Here is a 24,979-nt window from a genome sequence, read left to right as displayed (position 1 = left end):
CAAACAACTCAGGATTCTTGGTAGGAAAAGATATCTTCAGAAAATGTCATGACAGTTTTGAAATCACAGAATTTTTAGAGATCAACTAAGGCAATCTCATTTTACAGATGAAAATCTGTAAAAATCTGTAGTTCTCCCCCCAAAAAACCCAGCAATGAGACTTTTGGAAGGTCACAAAGATACTTTCTGTCAGGGCCATGATTTTAAACTTGGGTTAACTCATCACTCTTTTCCCCCAGCATGGTGTAAACACGCCAAATACAACCACTCACTTCTGCATGTATGTACAAAAGTATATTTTAAAAATACAGTAAGGGTTAAGTCATTCCCCCTCCCTCCATCTACACATTTACAAATTTTAATGTCTCCTTCCAAGAAGCCACTACTGACCTACAGTCAGTAGGTCATGGGCTTTGAGATGTTTTTCCATTAAGTGGGAATGAACTTGCCCTGAACCATCCACACTCCCCCATCCAATTTTGCCTGTGACCAACTGCACACTCTGCTTCGAAAAGCAGGCGTTCTGAATTGCACCCCACCCCCACCCCTTCCCCCTTTGGGCTTCCGATGTCTAGTAGTACGGAGCAATACCGTGAGAGTACTACTAGGTGGTTGGGAGTACTACACGAAATGGCATTGCTCAAAAGCTGATGACCATCGGGGCTGGTCAAAATGATATTCTGAAGGGATCCAGTTAATATGCACACTTATTTTCCCCCTCTCGCTCCATGACATTTCTCTCCTAAGTCCAAAATTATGTTCAGTCACCTGACAGCAAAGATTCTGGGAGTCAATTTTCGAGGGATCTTTCAAACCCAGGGCTCATCTACGTCTCCAAGTCCTCTGTGACCTTTCATTTCAATCCAAGAGTTATAAATAATAGAGAAGCCTTATTTAAGTCCTTCCAAATTACCCAGTGTGAGCTGCTGTATCAGTTTCTGCAAAGCTGGAACAAATAGATAATCACCGTAAAGAAAGGGGAAAGAAAGTTTTCCTATCTTCTACTCTTCCATCACCCTCCCCTTCGTCTCCCTCCCACCCACCTTTGCTAGTTGCCTTCAGAAGAAGAGGCGGCTCCAGGAAGGAGGACGCCCCCAGTCTTCGCGAAGGGGCTCATGTAAAATTGACTCTTCCTTATTTGTTTCCATTCATAATTGATGGGTAGATGGAAACCTAACACATCCCAGTGCCGCGCTCTTACAGCCTAGCGGAGGCCCCGTCCAAGAAGCTTCGGTAAATCATTTCGAGCAGAACAAAGCCTTGAAAGTTAGAGAGGAGTGGAGAAGGGATGGGCTGGGGTGGCATAGGAACCGAAGGGGAATGACACCCCCCCTCCCAACCCGTAGTCCCGGCCGCTGCGGCAGGCTCGGGCAGCAAGGCAGGCTGGAGAGGAGGGGCTGTGGCCCCGCCGCCCCTCACGGGGGTCACTCCGGCATCGCGGGTCCGAGCCCCAGGGATTCTCCGATGAGGGCCCGCGGGCGTGCTCAGACAGGCTCTGAGAGCCGTCGGGAGCCCGGCAGTGGCGGCGGCAGCAGCCTGGGCTGCAGCGCTCCGGCCGCACGAACAGGTAGCCCCAGTCTGGAGACTGGCTCCGCGGGTCCGGGCTGCAGGCTGGCTGCCGGGCCGGGGACTGGCGGAGGCTCGAGGGTCCGTGCGTCCGTCCACCCTCCAGGCTCTTCCCCGTCCCAGCCTCCATGCCACCGCCGCCTGGGAGCCCAGGGTGGGGAGGAGGAATAGGAGGAGCACGGGGGTCGCCAGTCCCCACCCCAGTCCCGGCACTCAGTCCATCGCTGGAGAAAGCATCAGTGGCCAGGCACCCCAAACAACCCAGCGCGACTGATGGCAGAACGGGGACCAACGCAGACTCAACCACGGGCAAGCAACTTTTGCCCCCTTTCTGCCTTTTATTTTTGGGGGGAGAGAGTAGGTAGCGGGTGCGCTAAGAGAAGAGTACCTCTTCCTGTTCCAAGTTTCCCCTCCCCCAAAAAATCTGAAGCAAAGGAGGGGAGCCGGCCACAGGCGAGTACAAATAACCTCCCCTACTCCGACTCGGTGTGCTCCTTGCACGCCAGGCTGACAGGGCTCCTCGCAAAAGAAATCAACTCTCCAGCGACACTATAAATATCCATCTATCTATCTGCACACACACATGCAAAGAGAGAGATGCACGGCTGCAAGTCCGGGGGTCCCCCTACCCACCCAGCCTTTTGGACAGTGAAGATTTCTTTTTTCCTTTTTCTTTTTCTTTTCCAAAGGAAGCACTTACCTCATGGGGGGAAGCTGGCAAGGAAGCTTGAAACCCACCAAGGTAAGGGAAAAAAATAAGAGGGGAGAAAAAAATCCGGTCTTCTTAGGTTTTGGTTTCCTCGGTATAATCCCGAAACTCGCCACCAGCCCTTTCAGCAGCGGGACAGAGCAAGAGCAAAACAAACCCAAGCACGGCAAATGGTGTAATTCGATCCATCTCCAGTCAATCCATCCAGAGAGCCAGGGAGGCTGCTTTTCCCTCCCAACAATCAGACAGCACTGAAGCTCCAGTCCCACCCCCAAGCACGAAAGAGACGCAGGCTGGGACTGACTGCACGCCCTCACTGGCGGAGCCCGACGCTGCCTCGGAAAGGCCCCCTCCCCTTCTCCCCGCCCCCGCCCCCGCCCCCTCGGACTGGGCGCCCAGTGACCCTCCACTGGCCTCCTGGCCTCTCCTCCCCTCCCCACCTCCACCGAAGAGCTCCTTCCAGCAACTCAGGAGCACCTCAGTCCTCTCTCTCTATGCTGCAGTCTCGCTTCCTCTTCCCTTCCCTCTCTTTATTCAGGGTTTACTCCAGGCATCCTAAGGACAAATCATTACTGCCTAATGGATCTGCTTGCGCAGTCGTTGGATAAAGTTCTGGCTTAGTTGTTGGATTTATTCCCCTTTTCCCCTCCTAAGGTAAGGGACATTTTTAACACACACAGCCACCCCCAGCTGTTACCCCCAAAACACATACACACTGTCTCTTTATAACCACTAAGCAAAACAGCTGGGAAGAGGCAATCAAACATGGCTTTATCTTTATAAAATACAGAAATTGCCTACTAAAAATCCCATTTCTACTTTGAATGAAAGTCGTTCAGTACAGTATAATTTTGCAGGCTAATGAGCCAGTTTTACAGACAAGTGTTTCGTGTAAAATGTTGTGGGAGAAATGAAAATGTCCTTGAAGTGACATCTTTTAAAAAGAGTATTAGAAAGAAAAGGGAGGGAAAAGTAACACTTCAAAACAAGAGGATTTAAATTTACACATTTGTTCTCAGAAACGGATGTTTTATTAATTTTTCAGTTGAATTATGAATCGTCCAAGGCTCAAAGTGAACTGGTGCTCTGAGTAAAGAATTGGACCCCTGTTTGAAAGGGGAGGGGGAATGAAAAGGACTTTATCTCCAGATTTTAAATTTTCTTTTTATACTTCTACAAGATAAAAAATTAAAGGATTTCTTTTCTGTTTCCTCTCGAAAACTAAGTTATATATTTGCATTTGAGAAGGGGGAGCTAGCTTTATTCCTTCCAATTCTGAAATTTCATTGGCAGCCTTGAAGCAAAACTCAGAGAATACACCCTAAGGAACTGAGCTGCTAAGAGCTCCTGCAGAAAGTTGTTCTACTTAAATCGGTAGTTAACACTGGGAGAAAAAGAGAGATAAAGAGGAAGGGAGGAGAAGGGAAGGATGAAAAGAGAGAGGTAGACAAAGAGAGAGACAAAGAAAGAGAACTTACCAAATATAAAATATAAAAATCTCTTTCTGGTGCTCTTCTTGTGGCTTGGAAATACAGGACTTAAAATTTAGGGCTTGCTTTTTTGTTTTGTTTTGTTTTGTTTTGTTGGAGTTTTTTGTGAGTCCTCTGATCCTTCGTGTTTTCTGGTGGTGCTGGGTTGAGGGCTCTGACATCATTGCAAGTTTCTTGGCAGTCAGAGCCCCACCACAGCCAATTCCTGACCCAGAAAGTTGTGCCTGCTTTCCTGGTATCCAGTCATTCCTTATTTTCTCCTTCAAGGGAGCCACCCCCCACTGTAGGCATAGGAATCTGTGCACTGCATGAAGATGCTGGGGAGGTGATTATTGGCTTGATTAGGAATCAAATTGCCAACCCGAGGGCAGAAAGCTTGTAATTTGCAGAGTGGCTGCAATAGCAAAAAAGGTTCAGCTCACTAGATATTTCTGAATTCTTTGTGCTTCTAAAATCTAGAATTTTTTGCTTTCCAAAGACCACTCTCTGGGTGTCCAAACTAGAATCCTAAATCTAATAATGAACATTTTCCTGATTTTGTACTTGGCCAAATGGATCATCTTAAGCCAAGATTTTGGGATGTTTTCATTCCAAACACCATTCTGGATCTCAGATCCAGTGTCTTTCTGTGATGTGCCAAGAGGGGAAAGTCTTGGAAATAAGTTTGCCTCTGACCTAAAGATTATGGAGTCCCTCTTCCTTTTGTAGAAGCTCAAAACTTTTCTGTCAGTGGGAAAGGGGTGGGAATGAATTAAAGTTTCACTCAAGACCTGAACTCTGAAGTGAAGCATGCTAGGACCAAAGTTTCAGAGTTGGAAGAAACCTCAGAAAACATGTTGTCCTTTTAGGGAGGGGGAACATACAGTCCATTGAGATTAAGTGACTACCAGTGAGGTTAAGTAACATAGGTAGTAAGTGTCCAAGGAGGAATATCCTTGTGCTTTTAACAGACATCAAAATGACATGTTTTTCATGCATGAATTTGAATAGAGTGCTAAATTAAGAAATAATATGTTCAAATCATTCCTCAAATAATTGCTATTTGTCTGATCCTGACCTCTCAGTTTCCTTATCTACAAAAGAGCATAACACCTGTAATTTCTTCCTCACAGAGATGTTGAATAAATCAAATAAGTATATAAAGTGATTTGCAAACCCTAAGGCATCATTTAATAATATATAATAATAATAATAATTGTTAGCATTTATAGAGCGATTTAGGTAGGTACTTTATAAATGTTATAAATATTATCTCCTTTTATTCTAAATTCTGAAAGAAAGGTCCTAGATAGGTATTCATTTCGAAGAAATAGGTATTCATTTCGAAGATGAGGAAACTGAAGTAGACAAAGGTTTATTAATTTGCCCAAAGTGATACCTCTAGCAAATGTCTAAGGCCAGGTTTAAACTGAGTTTTTCCCAGCTTCATAATCTGTTGCTGAGAACTCATTTTATTTTTTTAATCTTTTTTTTAATTAAAGCTTTTTTTACAAAACATATGCATGGGTAATTTTTCAACTTTGACCCTTGTAAAACCTTGTGTTCCAAATTTTCCCCTCCTTCCCTCTCCCCTAGATGACAGGTAATTTAATACATGTTAAATATGTTAAAATATGTTTAATCTAATATACTTATTTATACAGTTATCTTGCTGCACAAGAAAAATCGGATCAAGGAAAAAAACTGAGAAAGAAAACAAAATGCAAGCAAATAACAACAAAAAGAGGGAAAATGCTATGTTGGGATCCACATTCAGCTCCCATAGTTCTCTCTATGGGTGTAGATGGATCTCTTCATCACAAGATCATTGGAACTGATCTGAATGATCTCATTGTTGGAAAGAACCAAGTCCATCAGAATTGATGACCACATAATCTTATTGTAGAGAACTAATTTTAAATTTTGGAGGGGCAGTGTAGCACAATGGAAAAATGACTGCCTCTGAACTTATAGGACCTGGGTACAAAGCAAGACTGATTATTTACCCTCTTTAACCTCATTTTAATCTCCCTGGGTTTCTTTGTCTGGAAAATGAAAGAGTTGGAATACATGGCTTCTAAGGTCCCTTTCAGCTTTAAAATCAAGATCATCAGATCTCTGGCATAGGGCTGAAATCATGATGAGTTTCAATGATATCACATAGCTGTCTATGGAAGAGAATTCCCTGAAAAAAATCCCCAGGAGTTCAACAGAGAATATTGTTGCAGAGGGCATATTGACATTATCAGCCTCTATTTTCATTGACTAACTTGTATATACCAGTTAACTGGCCATTCAATTATATAGTTCGAAGAAATATGAATGTAACAAAAAGTCTGTAAGTGATACCCAAATTTCATAAAAATCCATGCATCAAAAGCAATGTGGCGACATAGTTGTGGGTTGAAAAAGGACCTGGTCCTCCTTTTACCTATGGGGAAACTGAGGTCAAGACCTTTGCTGAGATCACCAATGGTAGAGCTGATATTCAAACTCAGGTCCTCCAACTTCTAAATCCAGCAGTCTTTACACCATCACAAAGCAGGTCAATCTTTGCTAAACAAGTTTCATTATCAAAGATTCTATGAAAACCTTTTTTATTCATGTACTTAAGTGTTAATATTGATTTTATCATTAAGCTCTTTCTTGCCATTTTTCAAAGAAGTTAAAAGAATGCATGCCAAAGGGATTTTTCTCAGTTGGACATTCAGACGCCAAGGTTTTAAAATACAGCAATCTACAGAAAGAATGTCTTTTAAGAAAAAAAATAAAACTAGCATTTTCCTATGCAGTGATTTATGGTTTTGCAAAGTACTCTGCTACTACTACTACTGCTGCTGCTATAATCTATAGAGACAATGCCAACAAAACAAAAACAAAAACAAAAAAAACCTAGCATTTTCCTATGTAGAGATTTATGGTTTTGCAAATTACTCTACTACCATTACTACTACTGCTGGTGCTGCTGCTGCTGTTACAAAAAGAATGCCAAAAAAAAAAAAAAAACCTTAGCATTTTCCTATGCAGTGGTTTATGTGCTATTACTACTACTGCTACTACTATTGCTGCTGTTGCTGCTGCTACAAACTACAGAAAGAATGCCTAAAAAAAGAAAAAAAAACTAGCCTTTTCCTGTGCAGTGGTTTATGTACTACTACTACTACTACTTCTACACAATTGTTGCTGTTGCTGCTGCCACAAACTACAGAAAGAATGCCTAAAAAAGAAGAAAAACTAGCATTTTCCTATGCAGTAGTTTATGTACTACTACTACTACTATTACTACTACTACTACTACTGCTACTACTACTATTGCTGCTGTTGATGCTGCTACTAACTACAGAAAGAGTGCCTAAAAAAAAGGGAAAAAAACCTAACATTTTCCTATGCAGTGGTTTATGTACTACTACTACTACTACTACTACTACTACTACTACTTCTACTACTATTGCTGCTGTTGCTGCTGCTACAAACTAGAGAAAGAATGCCTAAAAGAGAAAAAAAAAACTAGCATTTTCCTATGCAGTAGTTTATCTACTACTACTACTACTACTACTACTACTACTATTGCTGCTGTTGCTGCTGCTACAAACTACAGAAAGAATGCCTAAAAAAGAAAAAAGAAACTAGCATTTTCCTATGCAGTGGTTTATGTACTACTACTACTACTGCTACTAATACTACTATTGCTGCTGTTGCTGCTGCTGCTACAAACTACAGAAAGAATGCCTAAAAAAAAAAAAAAAAACAAACTAGCATTTTCCTGTGCAGTGGTTTATGTACTACTACTACTACTACTGCTACTACTACTACTATACTACTATTGCTGCTGCTGCCACAAACTACAGAAAGAATGCATAAAAAAGAAAAAAAAAACTAGCATTTTCCTATGCAGTAGTTTATGTACTATTACTACTACTACTATTGCTGCTGTTGCTGCTGCTACAAACTACAGAAACAATGCCTAAAAAAGAAAAAAAAACCTAGCTTTTTCCTATGCAGTGGTTTATGTACTACTACTACTACTGCTACTAATATTACTACTACTGCTACTAATACTACTATTGCTGCTGTTGCTGCTGCTACAAATTACAGAAAGAATGCCTAAAAAAGAAAAAAAAACTACCATGTTCCTGTGCAGGGGTTTATGTACTACGACTACTACTACTACTGCTACTACTACTATTGCTGCTGTTGATGCTGCTACAAACTACAGAAAGAGTGCCTAAAAAAAAAAAAAAAAACTAACATTTTCCTATGCAGTGGTTTATGTACTACTACTACTACTGCTGCTACTACTACTACTTCTACTACTATTGCTGCTGTTGCTGCTGCTACAAACTACAGAAAGAATGACTAAAAAAGAAAAAAAAAACTAGCATTTTCCTGTGCAGTGGTTTATGTACTACTACTACTACTACTACTACTTCTACTACTATTGCTGCTGTTGCTGCTGCCACAAACTACAGAAAGAATGCCTAAAAAAGAAAAAAAAAAAACTAGCATTTTCCTATGCAGTGGTTTATGTACTACTACTACTACTACTACTAATATTACTACTACTGCTACTAATACTACTATTGCTGCTGTTGCTGCTGCTACAAATTACAGAAAGAATGCCTAAAAAAAGAAAAAAAACTAGTATTTTCCTGTGCAGTGGTTTATGTACTACGACTACTACTACGACTACTACTACTACTGCTACTACTTCTACTTCTACTACTATTGCTGCTGTTACTGCTGCTGCCACAAACTACAGAAAGAATGCCTAAAAAAGAAAAAAAAAAAACCTAGCATTCTCCTATGCAGTAGTTTATGTAGTACTACTTCTACTACTATTATTGCTGCTGTTGCTGTTGCTACAAACTACAGAAAGAATGCCTTAAAAAGAAAAAAAAAAAACTAGCATTTTCCTAAGCAGTGGTTTATGTACTACTACTACTACTACTACTACTACTACTACTACTACTACTATTGCTGCTGCTGCTGCTGCCAAAAACTACAGAAAGAATGCCTAAAAAAGAAAAAAAAACTAGCTTTTTCCTATGCAGTGGTTTATGTACTACTACTACTACTACTGCTGCTGCTGCTGCTGTTGCTGCTGCTACAAACTACAGAAAGAATGACTAAAAAAGAAAAAAAAACTAGCATTTTCCTGTGCAGTGGTTTATGTACTACTACTACTACTACTACTACTACTACTACTTCTACTACTATTGCTGCTGTTGCTGCTGCCACAAACTACAGAAAGAATGCCTAAAAAAGAAAAAAAAAAACTAGCATTTTCCTATGCAGTGGTTTATGTACTACTACTACTACTACTGCTACTAATATTACTACTACTGCTACTAATACTACTATTGCTGCTGTTGCTGCTGCTACAAATTACAGAAAGAATGCCTAAAAAAAAAAAAAAAACTAGCATTTTCCTGTGCAGTGGTTTATGTACTACGACTACTACTACGACTACTACTACGACTGCTCCTACTTCTACTTCTACTACTATTGCTGCTGCTGCTGCTGCTGCCACAAACTACAGAAAGAATGCCTAAAAAAGAAAAAAAAAAAAAAACTAGCATTCTCCTATGCAGTAGTTTATGTAGTACTACTTCTACTACTATTATTGCTGCTGTTGCTGTTGCTACAAACTACAGAAAGAATGCCTTAAACAGAAAAAAAAAAAAAAACTAGCATTTTCCTAAGCAGTGGTTTATGTACTACTACTACTACTACTACTACTACTACTACTACTATTGCTGCTGCGGCTGCTGCCAAAAACTACAGAAAGAATGCCTAAAAAAGAAAAAAAAAAACTAGCTTTTTCCTGTGCAGTGGTTTATGTACTACTACTACTACTTCTACTACTATTACTGCTGTTGCTGCTGTGGCCAAAAACTACAGAAAGAATGCCTAAAGAAAAAAAAAAAACCTAGCATTTTCCTATGCAGTGGTTTATGTACTACTACTACTACTACTACTTCTACTACTATTGCTGTTGTTGCTGCTGCCACAAACTACAGAAAGAATGCGTAAAAAAGAAAAAAAAAACTAGCATTTTCCTATGCAGTAGTTTATGTACTACTACTACTACTACTACTGCTACTACTACTATTGCTGCTGTTGATGCTGCTACAAACTACAGAAAGAGTGCCTAAAAAAGGAAAAAAAAAAAACTAACATTTTCCTATGCAGTGGTTTATGTACTACTACTACTACTACTGCTACTACTACTATTGCTGCTGTTGATGCTGCTACAAACTACAGAAAGAGTGCCTAAAAAAAGAAAAAAAAAAACTAACATTTTCCTATGCAGTGGTTTATGTACTACTACTACTACTACTGCTATTACTACTACTTCTACTACTATTGCTGCTGTTGCTGCTGCTGCCACAAACTCCAGAAAGAATGCCTAAGAAAGAAAAAAAAAAAAAACTAGCATTTTCCTATGCAGTGGTTTATCTACTACTACTACTACTACTATTGCTGCTGTTGCTGCTGCTACAAACTACAGAAAGAATGACTAAAAAAGAAAAAAAAACTAGCATTTTCCTATGCAGTGGTTTATGTACTATTACTACTACTGCTACTAATACTACTATTGCTGCTGTTGCTGCTGCTATAAATTAGAGAAAGAATGCCTAAAAAAAGAAAAAAAAAACTAGCATTTTCCTGTGCAGTGGTTTATTTACTACTACTACTACTACTACTGCTACTACTACTACTACTGCTACTACAACTACTTCTACTACTATTGCTGCTGTTGCTGCTGCTGCTACAAACTACAGAAAGAATGCCTAAAAAAGAAAAAAAAAAACTAACATTTTCCTGTGCAGTGGTTTATGTACTACTACTACTACTACTGCTACTACTACTACTTCTACTACTATTGCTGCTGTTGCTGCTGCTACAAACTACAGAAAGAATGCCTAAAAAAAGAAAGAAAAAACTAGCATTTTCCTGTGCAGTGGTTTATGTACTACTACTACTACTGCTGCTATTACTACTACTTCTACTACTATTGCTGCTGTTGCTGCTACTACAAACTACAGAAAGAATGCCTAAAAAAAGAAAAAAAAATAGCATTTTCCTGTGCAGTGGTTTATGTACTACTACTACTACTACTACTGCTGCTACTACTACTACTTCTACTACTATTGCTGTTGTTGCTGCTGCTACAAACTACAGAAAGAATGCCTAAGAAAAGAAGAAAAAAACCTAGCATTTTCCTGTGCAGTGGTTTATGTACTACTACTACTACTACTACTTCTACTACTATTGCTGCTGTTGCTGGTGCTGCCACAAACTCCAGAAAGAATGCCTAAGAAAGAAAAAAAAACCTAGCATTTTCCTGTGCAGTGGTTTATGTACTACTACTATTACTGCTACTACTACTACTTCTACTACTATTGCTGCTGTTGCTGCTGCTACAAATTACAGAAAGAATGCCTAAAAAAGAAAAAAAAAAAACCTAGCATTTTCCTAAGCAGTGGTTTATGTACAACTACTACTACTTCTACTACTATTGCTGCTGTTGCTGCTGCTACAAACTACAGAAAAGAATGCCTAAAAAAAGAAGAAAAAAACTAGCATTTTCCTGTGCAGTGGTTTATGTACTACTACTACTACTACTGCTATTACTACTACTTCTACTACTATTGCTGCTGTTGCTGCTGCTACAAACTACAGAAAGAATGCCTAAGAAAAGAAGAAAAAAACCTAGCATTTTCCTGTGCAGTGGTTTATGTACTACTACTACTGCTACTTCTACTACTATTGCTGCTGTTGCTGCTGCCACAAACTACAGAAAGAATGCCTAAAAAAGAAAAAAAAACTAGCATTTTCCTATGTAGTAGTTTATGTCCTGCTGCTACTATTATTGCTACAACTGCTACTACTACTACTTCTACTACTATTGCTGCTGTTGCTGCTGCCACAAACTACAGAAAGAATGCCTAAAAAAAGAAAAAAATCCTAGCATTTTCCTATTCGGTGGTTTTTGTACTACCACTACTACTACTTCTACTACTATTGCTGTTGTTCCTGCTGCTGCTACAAACTACAGAAAGAATACCTAAAAAAGGAAAAAAAAAAAAAACCTAGCATTTTTCTATTCAGTGGTTTATGTACTACCACTACTACTACTTCTACTACTATTGCTGCTGTTGCTGCTGCTGCCACAAACTACAGAAAGAATGCCTAAAAGAAGAAAAAAAAAACCTAGCATTTTCCTATTCAGTGGTTTATGTACTACCACTACTACTACTTCTACTACTATTGCTGCTGTTGCTGCTGCTGCCACAACCTACAGAAAGAATGCCTAAAAAAAGAAAAAAAAACTAGCAATCTCCTATGCAGTAGTTTATGTACTACTTCTACTACTATTGCTGCTGTTGCTGCTGCTACAAACTACAGAAAGAATGCCTAAAAAAAAAAAAACTACCATTTTCCTATCCAAGTTATGGTTTTGCAAAGTACTGTACTATCACCACCACCATTACTACTACTGCTGCTGCTGCTGCTGCTGCTATTACAGGTATCTCTTTCATATAATGGTCTCAACATTTTGCAGATAGGCATAAGAAATTAATTGGGAATTTTCAGGGAACTTTGTAAAAGCCACTGATGATACAGAAAAAATTTAGAAACTCATAAAAGCATTATATATATATATAAAATGATGGGATTGAGTGACCAAATTGAGAGTTTGACATCATAACTTGACTTTTTGATTGTGTACAGTAATATATAAAATGATGAGATTGAGTGATCAAATTGAGGGTTTGACATCATAACTTGACTTTTTGATAGTGTACAGTAACCTCCACAAGGGATGGAATTGTAAGGCTGAGCTGATGCTGATCCATGCTCTTACTACTTGCTTCTGGGGGTAATCTTATCAGTACTTCACGGTTTTTTCTGCCCATCCCACCTAGTGATCTAAGATCTCATCAGTATATTTTTTCTTTTAATTCCTTAACAATTCAGATTTCTTCTCAGATAGGAGGTTTGGGCCAAAACTTCATATATATATATATATATATTTTCTAGATCCCTAACTCTAACTTCTCCTTTTCTTCCTCTACTACTACTACTACTACTACTACTACTACTACTAAATGATAGCTCACATTAATATACTTACTTTGTGCCAGACACAATGCCAAACACTTTACAATTATTAATTCATTTTTAGCCTGATAACAACCCATTTGTGTTTATTCTTATCCCCATTTTACAGGTAAGGAAACTGAGGCAGACAAGTTAAATACAGCTGTATGTTGAATCCTTCATACTTATAGTAGTACATATTTTTAGTGATTTCCTCTACTAATGTCCTTCTCTGACACCTCGGTGAGATGCGGTGAGAATTCCTGAAAGCTGTGCTGAGTACAAACTGGCAAGTCCTACCCATCTGTACAAGCTGGTAATACCAGCCAAGGACAGACTGTGTCTGCTCTCGGAACTAAAGACCATGACCAGATGGCTACAAGATGATGAACTTTCTGGCCACAGTACATCATGGAAAGAGCTGATGAGAGTGCAGAGGGGATACAGTCAGGGCCACCGTTACTGACCACGGATCCTTGAAGTGCTGAATCCCTAACCAATAAGGACATTTTTTTAAAGATCCTTGGACATGCATTCTTCTTTTTATTTGATGCAAAAGAAGATTTTTTAAAAGAATTTAATGACTAGCACAGATTGGGACCTATATTTCATTTTTCCAAAATAAAACTACCAAGGAATTTAAATTTAAAAGGTGATTGCAGCTCATGTGATTATTTTAATTTGGAATACACATACAGGATTACTTGTGCATGCACATTAAAGAAAGAGCTTTTTGTGGCAAGGGAGTTCTTTAAAAACTAATCTCAGCCCCATATAACATAATAAATCATTAATAATATACAGACTCTAAACTCTGCAAATGTATTGACACAAGTGGCCACACTGTGTCTGTAGTCTGCATATGAAAATGACTCTGCCAAGATATTTCAACTTAATAAAAATAATTTGTCATTTTAAATCTTCTGCCTCCAGATTTTGCTGATATAATTTATTACTATTAGTATGTATTATGAGAGCATACTCATGTAGCTATACCTGTTTGTGAAATGGCTAGGCTTTTGAAGAAAACTAATTTGTCTGCTCTCACATGAATAATTCTTAGTGGTATGCCTTATTAAAGAAAACCGGTGATAAAGAAAAAAAAATGCATGGATTGTTTTTATATTCTTTCTATCGTCATCAAACCAATAGTGAATCAAGTCAACATGTATATTTATACCTTTTATTATATGTCTGGCTTTGGGATATAAAAAGAGCAAAAAATACTTCCTGCCCTCAAAGAGATCCCAGTTTAATCAGAGAGACAATAGGCAAACAACTATGTGCAAACTAGATATATAGAGGATAAAGGAGATTATTTTGGATGGAAAGTACAACATTAAGGGAGAGTGGTAAAATTTTCTTGTAAAAAATCGCATGTTATATATTTCTAACATGTTAAATATATATTGGACTACTTGCCATCTAGGGGAGGGGGTGGGAAAAGGGTGGGAAAAACTGAAACAAGGTTTTTCAAGGGCTAATGTTGCAGAATTATCTATGCATATGTTTTGAAAAATAAAAAAGCTTTAATAAAAAAAATAGCATGTTAGCTGGGACTCAATGAAGAAGACTGAGGATGGTGCTCAGCATAAAAGTAAAGAATCTTGCCTTTTAAAGCAGTTTAACAGAGCAAGCCCCTTAAAAAAGAACAGAGAGATATTGGAAAGGGGCTGGCTATAATTGTAGAAAAAATCCATAAATTAAAGCAATAAACTCAATGGCTGGCCAAAATGTCCCTCTTTTAAAATAAACAAAAGCAGTTTGGGATGGAGGGCACCAAATGGACATTTACTTCTGCTTTCTCAGAATAGGATTTTAAAAGGCAATATTAAATATATATATGGATTCAATTTCATATACTGATAGGAAGGAAACAGCTATTTTGTCTTCTACCCTGGTGGAAAACCCAGGAAATGACTTCCCTCTGTGAATTTATAATAATCTGACCTTTGGCTTTTAATAATTGAGAGGAAATTAATAATCTGAGAAATGCACAATTCTTGATTTGCTGGTGGAAACCCTCAGAGCTCAGGGAGGAGAACCATAAGTAGGAATTGCAGCACCAGACAGCAAATTTAGTTGAGCAAAGAGGTGGGCCAGAAGGAGACAGATCTCTGAGGCTTTCTGCTGGGAGGATGGCACACATGGTCTCTGACCCTGGTCATCCTCCATGGCACAGGCCTCCAAGACTGGCAATATAGCACAAGGTAGGGTGGTTGCACTGGTGTGGCAGTTAAAAACAAAAAAAAACCAAAAACTAGAGAGAAAGGCATTATGTCAACAAGAGAGAGGAGGGGAGTGATAACCTGAACCTGGACTAGGGAGAGAAGGTGGGGATGGCACTGGGGGAAGGCTGGCATGGAGACAACCTTCAGCTTTCTCCCTCGTGCTGGTATCAGCACCATATGGCACAAAGCCCTGGTCATCACACTGAGTTATGGAAGGTCTGTTTCTCAATTAGGGCAGCACAGTGAATAGAGTGCCAGCCCGAAAATCAGGAAGACTCAGATGGCTAAATTCAAATCTGGCCTCAGCCACTTTCTAGCTATATGGCTCTGAGCAAGTCACTTTACCCTGTTTCCCTCGATTCCTTCCTTCATCCATAAAATAAGTGAGAGGAAAAAATGACAAACCACTCCATTATCTTTGCCAAGAAAACCTCAAATGAGATCAGAAGTCAGAAATGGCTGAACAATACTTCTCAATTACCTTTGGATCTCTCCTAGCACAAAGCTTTTCAAGCAGAAAGAATTTAAGTTAATATGTTGACTAAATGTGTGCTCTAACCTAAGGAAGGAGTACAATAATGCTGATGATCAAAAGTGGTAGATAATTTTTTTTAAATTAATTTGGAAATTAATATGTTTTTAAAATGTTTTAAAAATCATATTTGCCTTCCTCATTATGTTTTGCTTAGGCTAGTACTAAAGTTAAAACTGATGGGGCCTGTCAGTATATACCATGAGACATAGAGAATGTGGCTTGGGATTAAAAGAAATGAATAGCAAATAATCCGCAAAATGAAAAATGCACATCTAAATAAGGGAGAATTGTCTTTAAGTAATTCTTCAGATTTCTAATTTTTTAAGAGGTCTTTGCAAGTTGGACTAAACTCTAATCCCTTATAAGAATTTTAGAAGTAGTATTGAATTAATTTCATCACATAGAAATGGTATTAAAATTAAACTATTTGTTTGGACTAAATATTCTATTCATGTCCAGAGGTCTGATGATATTGAATAATATATGCAAAGACATTTATTTATAATTATAACCAGAGATGATTGATTCATACTACTGCCCCCTTTTGATTAAAAAGAAATGAATGGCATTTTGGGTAATTTATTAATCTCTGAATAAAAGTTTAAAAAAGACCAAATCATTTGCAGATCAGAGGTTTAGAGCTGGAAAGGGTTTTAGCTGCAAGGGTTTGTCTGGCCCAACCTCCTCTTTCTAGGGTTGAGGATACTGAGTATCAAAGTATTTGCTTACACACAGAACAAGGGGCAAGGCAGGGATTTGAAGCAGATCTCCAAACTCAAAATTCATTTCCATTGTCTTGCTTGTTCATCTTTTTGATATACAAGAAAAGATGCTTATCCTTATGCTTTGTTAAACTGAAGTTTGTGTTTACATTACATAGACAGTCTCCAAAAAAATCAGTCAGCAACTGAGAGAATAGAAAAAATCTTACATTTTGGCTTAAGATAAAAATCAATATAAAACCCTATTGATGCTCAGATATAATAAAGAGGGTTGTCCAAAGCCCCTTATGCCCAATTAAACTGGGCTGAAAAATCAAGTCCCATTGATATCTTTGCAAAATGTTTTTAGTTACTAACCTTGATGTTGAAATCTGGGCCTCAGGTAATGTATCACCTGAGTCAGCAGTGCAAAAAGAAGTATGAGACAGCAGACAAAGTTCCTTTTCTGGTTCTGATATCACTGGCTTTTTATTTGTTGCCAGCAAGTTGGAGATTGGAGTTGAGTTGAGATTTATTGCTAGATATCCATATTGGTAGATATCTCCCTCTGTTTTCTAGACCCGTCCAGGCTTTGGACATACTAGTCCAGGCGGCAAATAAAGAAACAGTGAGACCTATAAATTTTTATAACAACCAGCTTACCCGGTTTAAAAATAAACTCAGCTAATTTGCACCATATAGTACAGGGTGAAGTTCATCGTAGCATTCTTGAGGGAGCTTGGATCATAAGGTAGACTGAAAGAGATAATTTAGTTTTTATATCCTGAAGGAATAGCTAAGAAGGAACTTCACATTATTTGTTATTGTCTAAATTTGTGTTTAAATTAAAAATTTAGAGAAAAGGAAGCTTAGCCAAGGGTACTTCAGGGGCAGGATAGATGCAGAAGGACTATTTTAGCAATTCTGTGTTCTGTGACCACATTACATATCTTTTAAAACCAGGATGTTTAAATCCTGTTGCAATATTCAAAAGTGAGTTCTAGCTCACTTACATCTTCATGAAGCTCAGGTCTGATCATGTCACCCCTTTCCTACCCCCTTCTCACCATCCCCCTCCCCACACATACTCAAGTAAACTCTTGTGGCTCCCTATTATCCCACAGAATAGAAAACCCTCAGTTTTGTTGTCCAAAGTCTCGATAACATCCCTTTTCCCATCCCAGCCCCACCCCAGCTTTTAGTCTTCTCACCCCATAATCCCTTCCAGGATGATTGACACTGAACTTTGCCATCTCTCACCCCAGACACTCCCATTTCCTGACTTCAGGATGTCTCACTGTTGTCCTCACTGGTTAGAACGAGCTCCCTCCTTATCTCCTCTTCCTGCCTTCCTTAACTTCCTTCAAGTCTCAGCCAAAATCCCATTTTCTACCAGAAGACTTTCCTCCTTCATGTAGACACATGTACACCAGGTTATATCTTGTTTGTACACCACTGTCTGCATTCTGTCCCTCCCACTGGGCTCCTCAAGGGCAGAAATCATCTTTTGTCTGTTTTTGTATCCCCAGAGCTCAGCAGAGTGCCTGTACACAGTAGGTGCTTAATAAATGGCAATCGACCGCTGCTATTTTGTAAATTTGGGCAGTTAACCTACCTCAGCTTCTGTTTCTTCACCCTCCCCCCAAAAAATGAGGTAGCTGGCCTAAATTACACAGTGCTACTATAACAGTTATATATTCAACCAGTGTTATACAATTCTATTTTCCTGTAGGAGTCTTTGGATGAGAATTTTATTTATTTAGTTCTCTACTTCATGAATGGAGAATTAATGAATTTTAAAATGTAAGAGATTTTGGAGATAATCTAGGCCAGAGGTATCAAATTTACTGCCCAATGAAATTCATACAAGATTAAAATGTAGCTGGGGAAATGTTTAATAAAATAAATACAAAAACAAAATAAATGAAAATACAGCTTAGATAATGTTAATTTGTTGCTTTCTAAGTCATTTTATGGCCTTCAGGGATCTATTTTTTTTTTAATTTGGCACTATTGGTAGAAACCAATTTATAGAGAAGACTGTGGTCCAAAGTGATAATCAAAAGTGATAATAAATGATTCAAAAAGAGTGATTTGTCAACCTGACAGCATTACTAAAAATTAGATTTCACATGACTAAATATTAGTAATTACTTCTTTAGTTTTTTTATATTATCAACTCAAAAAGTAAAACAAGCATTTCTATAACAAAGTAGAATTTTAAAAAGATTGAACATGAAAAAACTGCAAATCTATTGTACACAACTTTCTACTCCTTTTAAATATATAAAGAAGCTCTCTTGTAACTTTTTTCCCTTTTTTCCCCCTCTCTACTACTCCCCAGTAATTACCATTAAATACAAAAATGTACATATCTATGTGTGTGTCTATGTGTGTATAAAATCATTCTATGCTTGTTTCTATTTATCAGTTCTTTGTCTGGATGCAGATAGTGTCTTCCTTCACTGATCATTTATAGTTAATCTGGCTTTTTGTAAAAAGTCTGTTATGCCACAGTTCTCTTTTATTGTCCTGACTCAGTTTTCCTAATTATCCTGACTCAGTTTCCCTAAATTGTTCTGCCTCAGTTTATAATTGTTCTGCTCAATCCTGAAAAATCACTCCTTCCTCTTAATCAGAATATTTGATAAGGATAAAAGATCTTATGTTTTAGAATAAAAGAATGCCTCTCCCCATCCCAAGCTATCAGAATATCAGATACCATCTTAGCAAGATGCCTCCCCCCATCTCCGGTGGCTCGCCCCACCCTGTCAGACTCCCCTTCCCACTCTCAGCACTCTGACTCCCCCCCGCCTCAGTCTATCCCCTGAGTCTGAGCCACTTGTATACATGTCACTGAGAACTCTGATCGTTTGCTGGATTCTTGGAGACGAGTGTTTCAGCCCTGGGACCAAACCGTGGATCCCTTTGATTCCAGGAAATCTCTCCCTTTCAAATAAATTATTAAAATACTCTCTAATCTCAATCTTGCCTCAGTTTCTCCAGCATTACAGTCAAATTGACTTAGTCACCCAAAATCATTCTTAAAGCAATATTGCTGTTACTGTTTACAATGTTCTCTTGGTTTTGCTCATTTCATTCTTCATTATTTTGCACAAGTCTTTCCATGTTTTTCTAAAGTCATTGAGCTCATTTATAACTATGCCCAAAGGGCTATAAAACTGTGCATACCCTTTGATCCAGCAGTGCTATTACTGGGCCTGTATCCCAAAGAAATCATGAAAGAGGGGGAAAAAAACTTACATGTATAAAAATGTGTGCAGTAGCTTTACTTGTGTGGCAAAGAACTGGAAAGTGAGAGGATGCCCATCTATGGCAGAATGACTGAATAAGTTATAGCATGTGAAAGTAATGGAATATTATTGTTCTATAAGAAACTACCAGCAGGATGATTTCAGAGAGGCTGGAGAGACTTATGTGAACTGGTTCTGAGTGAAGTGAGCAGAATCAGAAGAACATTGTGCACAGCAACGGCAAGATGATGTGATGATCAACTATGATAGATTTAACTTCTCTCAGCAATTCAATGATTCAAGGCAATTCCCATAAACTGCATCCAGGAACAGAACTATGGAGACTGCATGAGGATCAAAGCACACTGTTTTCATCTTTTTTTCCTTCTTTTCTCTTAGTTTTCCCCTTTTGTTCTGATTTTTCTCTCCTAATCTGACTCATATGGAAATCTGTAAAAAAAATGAATGTACATGTAAACCCAAAGCAATAAATTAAAAAAAAAAAACTATCCCACATCATTTCTTATAGCACAGTAATATTCCACCATGATCACCTACCACCACTTATTCAGCTTTATTAAGTGGTCACACAGGCAATAAGCATGGGAGTGGGGATTCCACCTAGTTCCTCTGACTCCAAATCTATATGCTCTTCATTCTACACAACTTCTCCCTCTTCTTTAAAAAATATCAAATATATCAAATTTAGACTTAAAAGTGATGTGAGAGGCTATAAAATCCAACTCCCTCCTGTTATAGATGAAGAAATGGAGATGGAAAAGAAGTTACTAAAATATACCACTGATATTCCTAATAGTGGAATGAGAGACAGAGGAGCATGGTGGATACAAAGCTAGCTTCTGATTGAGGAAGTCCAGATGTTGAGCCTCTGCCTCAGATATATAATTATTCAATAACCTCCACTGGCTCCATATTATCTCCAGGATCTAAATATAATCTCTGCTTACTTTTAAAGCCCCTCATCAAGTAGCTCCCCCTCCCCCATACCTTTCCAGCTTCTGATAACTTACTTGGGTCCATGTACTCTGTGATTCCTTATATATCCTGCCTGTGTATAATTGTGTGCAGTCTCCCTCATTAGGCTGTGACTACCTAGAGAGTAAGACTGTTTTGTTTTGTTTTTCTTTGTATTCCCCTTAGTATGATTCCTGACACAAAGCAGGTCCTTGTTTTGTGCCTCGATGGCTTGGATGATCCAAAGAGAATCATCTCATCCTTTTGTAAACTATGACTATATTGCTAATCTGTATTGGTAGAGGGAGTTCCCCATTACAATGAAATCCTAAATTTAGATTAAAACAAACAAACAAAAACCCCAACTGGAATAAGGGCATTTACATCTTGCTTTTCAGGATTCCAATAATGCAGTTACTTACTAAAGCACTAGGGATTTTTGGTAATTGTTAATGTATTCAAAAGTATGTTTTCTAAAGAAATACCCAGTCTTTTTAGACCTTTTCCTACAGGCTGGAGGCAATGTTGTGTTTGAAAGTCTTTGACCCCATAGTTTTGATGTTGTTAAAAGAAGGAAAATAATACTTGTCATCTTCCTCACAGAGAAGTGGTAGGGATTAAGAAGATAAATAAGGTGTCTATAAAATGTCAAGTAAAAAGTTGGATGTAAGTAAATTTTAAAAGGTCAAATCAGCCAAACTGATTTCAGCATTATAGTCAAAATGCCACTTGATTGAATTAAAGACTTTATTTTTATTCTGATCACTTGATAACAATAATTTGTTTAATTGTCCTATCCCTTATGTAATGGGTGAAATTTCTCCATTGTTGCAGTTTTTCCTTCCAATAATATAGCAAGGGATTATGTGTATTGGGTTTAACTTTGATTTTGAAACTGCTACACACACATACACACAAACACATACACACACACACACACAATTTTAGAGGGCTTCTTCTGAGGATTCAACTGGTTCCTAAATAAGATGCTTTTTCTTCCACCTTTTTCTTCTGCATTGATGCCTCTTTGTGGTCTGAAGGTGATGGCCTTGGGTTTTTAAAGATTATACCATCAGTAGGAGCTGGCTAATTCTTTTTTTTCAATATATGTTTGCAGAACCGAACAGTTCTCTTGTTGCACAGGGAGAATTGGATTCAGAAGGTAAAAATAACCCGGGAAGATAAACAAAAATGCAAATAGTTCACATTCGTTTACCAGTGTTCTTTCTTTCTTTGGGTGTAGCTGCTTCTGTCCATCATTTATCAATTGAAACTCAGTTAGTCTCTTTGTCTAAGAAATCCACTTCCATCAGAATACATCCTCATACAATATCGTTGTCGAAGTGTATAATGATCTCCTGGTTCTGCTCATTTCACTTAGAATCAGTTCATGTAGGTCTCGCCAGTCCTCTCTGTATTCATCCTGCTGGTCATTTCTTACAGAACAATAATATTCCATAACATTCATATACCACAATTTACCCAGCCATTCTCCAATTGATGGGCATCCATTAGTTTCCAGCTTCTAGCCACTACAAATAGGGCTGCTACAAACATTTTGGCACATACAGGTCCCTTTCCCTTCTTTAGTATCTCTTTGGGGTATAAGCCCAGTAGTAATACTGCTGGATCAAAGGGTATGCACAGTTTGATAACTTTTTGGGCATAATTCCAGATTGAGGAGCTGGCTAATTCTATTGAGCTGGAAAGTGCTTTGAGTCTGGCCAAGGGAAGGCTTATGCTAAGACCACACCACCTTTGGCTGGAGGGTCTCATCATCAGAAGTTGGACCACCAGATGAATATATATTTTTGCCACAGTTATAAAAATGCTTTCTCCCTCTTGGCAGTGAAATGCTAGATTCCACCTGAGGAATGAGACATACTTTTTCAGACATGATTATATTTTGCTTGACTATAGCTATAACCTGAAACAGGAGGAACTGAGTTAAAATCCTGCTTCAGACACTGTGTGATCTCAGGAAAGTCACTTAAGCCTGTTTACCTCAGTTTCCTCATCTGTAAAATGAGCTGGAGAAGGAAATGGCAAATCACTCCAGTATCTTTGCCAAAACCTCCCCAAAATCCAAATGAGATTATGAAGAGTCAGACTTGGCTGGAACAACTCAACAATCACAACTCTTATTTGTCACAAGAGAAGTTTCTCATGGGGATAAGAGAGAGGGGTGGAGGGAAATAAAAATAATGGGGAAAAATTAAGAAAAGAAAAAAAGAAGGTTATGAGGACCATTTGCAAGGCATGGAGCTTTGGGAAAGAGGTCCTTTTGAAGTAATAAGGAGCATAGCCCATTAGTTGAACTACCTCTTTTTATAGATGATGAAAATGAGACACATGGCCCAAGGTCAGAAAGCCTCCTCACAATCAGAATTTTAATCAAAACCCTAAAAAAAATAGATGGTCTCTTTACATGGATAAAGGGTCAAGCTATTTGTCAGCATGTGATAATTCAAACTTTTGAGAGGAAACCACAGCTTTTCAAGGGGCTATTTATTACTGGCTACCCCAGTAGAAAGGATGTTTCTTGAAAGCAGAAGTTGTTTTATTTTGTATTTGTATCCTCAAAGCCCACTAGATTACCTTTGCCACAGTAAGAGTTGAGTAAAAGTATAATTAAGTTTGTCTCCAAGCTACCTAAAGGCATTTGAGCATCTGCAAAGAAAGGGATTGTGCCGAGCTTTAGGAGGGGCTAAGCAGAGAGAAAGAAATGGCAAACTATCTTTGCCAAGAAAACCCCAAATAGGGTCTGAAAGAGTCAAACTGGACTGAAAAACTAAAACAACTAAATAAGAAAAAGCCAAATGCTTAAAGAGTTCTGACTTTCTTCTCAGCTTTAATTTCCTTTGTAAGATATTTTATTGTTGCTAATGTATTTTAGAACTGCAAGGAAAAGGGAACTGAATTCAAATTCTGTATTATGTGGCTATGTGACTCTAGATCTCAGTTTCTTCATCTGTTAAACTGTTCAACTAGATTACCTTTAAAGTACCTTCTAGCTTTAAATTTATGATTTTATGAATACAGGACAAATCACGTAAAACTCTCTGGACCCAGATTTCCTCATCTATCAAATGAGGGAGGGTGAGTTTTTGAGTGGGGTGGACTCACTAAATGGTTCCTATAGACCTTTGCACTGCTAACATATAAAAGTAATATTTTTTAAAATTTCTTTTTAAAAAATTAACTTTTCTGTTTAATTAGTGAGATTAATTTGTCTGCCCTCTTGAGCAAGCTAACAAAATGCCCTTCGGGTACTGAGGAAAAGAAACACTTCATTGTCCAGATACTCTTGGAATCTTGACTCCAATCAGATTGAAGAGCTGTACAACCTAGAAATGAAATAAGAATAAAGAAATAGCACATAGTTTTGTCCCCATTTACCTCAGGGTAAAAAAAAAAAAGCAGCTATAGTATTTCATCACATGTTCAATAATAACTGCTCTGTAGCAGCTTTGAAATATCCTACTTTCTCAAAACATGCTGATCTATGCCATTAAAACTTTTTGTAAAATTATCTGAAATCAGTATTTATTAACTGCAAAGGGAATTGATTCTGGCTTTATTCTTTCTTAATTCAGAGAAGGAAGGTATATATAAGTTTGTTTTTCCATATATGTATACAAATGAACTTTATTTTGCTATTTATTGCTACTATTGGACTTAAGTGGAAAAAGTATATAACTACAGGAAAACTAAAGAAACAAAAATTAAAGGGATTCAAATAGAGTATAAATTAATTGTCATTGGACCACAACAATATCTGATATACATAGACACAGACACATGTATTATATATATATATGTATGTATGTATATATGTATATCTTTTTAATCTGTATGACAAATTTTACTGTATAAGGGATAGATATTTGAAAAGACTTGTTTAAAAGATCCCTTATCCAATACAAAATTCATCAACCTTAGCCCCTAAAGAGTAGAGTGATCACATTTATAGGAAATTTTATTACACATTTTATATTATTATATTATATTAATATAAATATATATGTAACATATATTTATAGGGAATAAGTCTTCGTAAAGCCTGCATAATATTGGGAAAACAATATTTAGTGCTTTTCCCAAAGATCTCAGGGAACAGGAATATCTTCATTCTGCTTCATTTTAAATTTTTTTACATGAAATCCAATATATATTCTTCATTTTGCTGTGAGAAAAGACATCTTGACTTGGAGCCAGTAAAAATTGCAATGATTTAGTAATACCAATTCTTTTATAAGGAGGAATCTTTAAAAAGAAGTTCGGTTTTCATTCTTCAAACCAAACCTTATTTTCATTTAAGGGAAAAAAAAAAAAAGGTTTTGAAAAATGAGTAAGAAAAGTGCCATGGACACTATAGCATTCTTTAATGTTCAACTTGCACTTTGAATAATTGTACATTGAAGGGATCTC

At 37.8% G+C, this 24,979-nt stretch overlaps 1 protein-coding gene and 1 long non-coding RNA gene across 4 annotated transcripts in view; one reads left to right on the top strand and one right to left on the bottom strand.

Moving 5' to 3' along the window:
* SEMA6D (semaphorin 6D) overlaps positions 1-24,979 on the bottom strand; it is a 544,855-nt gene that overhangs the window by 67,854 nt on the left and 452,022 nt on the right. Inside the window, exon 1 of one of the 3 annotated variants that reach the window (XM_051980590.1) lies at positions 2,267-3,233. The exons of 1 other annotated variant lie outside the window; for it this stretch is intronic. The gene's annotated coding sequence lies outside the window, so the exon portion shown is untranslated. Of the gene's footprint in view, positions 1-2,266; positions 3,234-24,979 lie in introns of those variants that run through there. One more of the 3 variants, XM_051980591.1, reaches the window with a different exon arrangement.
* Positions 10,967-13,958, top strand: LOC127551119 (uncharacterized). The gene is made up of 2 exons (XR_007951013.1): positions 10,967-12,277; positions 12,983-13,958. It is a non-coding gene; the product is annotated as an uncharacterized LOC127551119 (long non-coding RNA).

This window comes from Antechinus flavipes, chromosome 2, assembly GCF_016432865.1.
Source record: "Antechinus flavipes isolate AdamAnt ecotype Samford, QLD, Australia chromosome 2, AdamAnt_v2, whole genome shotgun sequence".
In the NCBI taxonomy this organism is placed as follows: Eukaryota; Metazoa; Chordata; class Mammalia; order Dasyuromorphia; family Dasyuridae; genus Antechinus; species Antechinus flavipes.
Note: the sequence above shows the minus strand (reverse complement) of the source record. Positions and strands in the feature narration are given on the sequence as shown.